The 694-nt window shown below is 39.9% G+C and overlaps 1 non-coding gene across 1 annotated transcript; it reads left to right on the top strand.

Moving 5' to 3' along the window:
• Window positions 1–346: 346 nt before the first annotated feature.
• LOC112440706 (U6 spliceosomal RNA) lies at window positions 347–453 on the top strand. The gene has a single exon (XR_003028726.2). It is a non-coding gene; the product is annotated as a U6 spliceosomal RNA (small nuclear RNA).
• The last annotated feature ends 241 nt before the right edge of the window (window positions 454–694 follow it).

The raw sequence follows: 694 nt of genomic DNA, 5'->3' as shown, positions 1-694 counted from the left end.
AATTAAATCAGAATGTTTGGAGAAGGTAGCCAGACTTTAGTTTTTGTTTTGTTTTGTTTTGTTTTTTAATTGAGACGGAGTTTCACTCTTGTTGCCTAGGCTGGAGTACAGTGGTGTAATCTTGATCTTGGCTCACTGCAAACTCCACCTCCCGGGTTCAAGTGATTCTCCTGAGTCAGCCTCCTGAGTAGCTGGGATTACAGGTGCGTGCCACCACGCCCAGCTAATTTTGTATTTTTAGTAGAGACAGATTTTGCCATGTTGGCCAGGTTGGTCTTGAAGGCTTACGCCTGTAATCCCAGCACTTTGGGAGGCCGAGGCAGAGTATTGAGTATTTTTTAAAGATGTGCTCGCTTCGGCAGAACATAAACTAAAACTGGAACAATACAGAGAAGATTAGCATGACCACTGCTCAAGGATGACATGTAAATTCATGAAGCATTCCGTAAAATTTTTTAAAAATAAAAAAATAAAGATGCTCAAGTGATTCTGATGTGCAGTAAAGTTTAGGAGCCACTGGGTTAAAGAAAAATAAAGGTTAAAAGATCATCCAAATGTCATTCAATGTTGAGGCGAACAGCACTCACATTTTGACAGGATGGATACAAGTACAGGCTCCCATTTTTCATTTTGAAATCTTTGGGGATGATATGTTTTAATATGGGGCTTTCTTTGTAACTGCAGTCACAATGTC

Source organism: Pan paniscus, chromosome 7 (genome assembly GCF_029289425.2).
Source record: "Pan paniscus chromosome 7, NHGRI_mPanPan1-v2.0_pri, whole genome shotgun sequence".
Classification (NCBI taxonomy): domain Eukaryota; kingdom Metazoa; phylum Chordata; class Mammalia; order Primates; family Hominidae; genus Pan; species Pan paniscus.
This window is presented reverse-complemented; position numbering and strand designations above follow the sequence as displayed.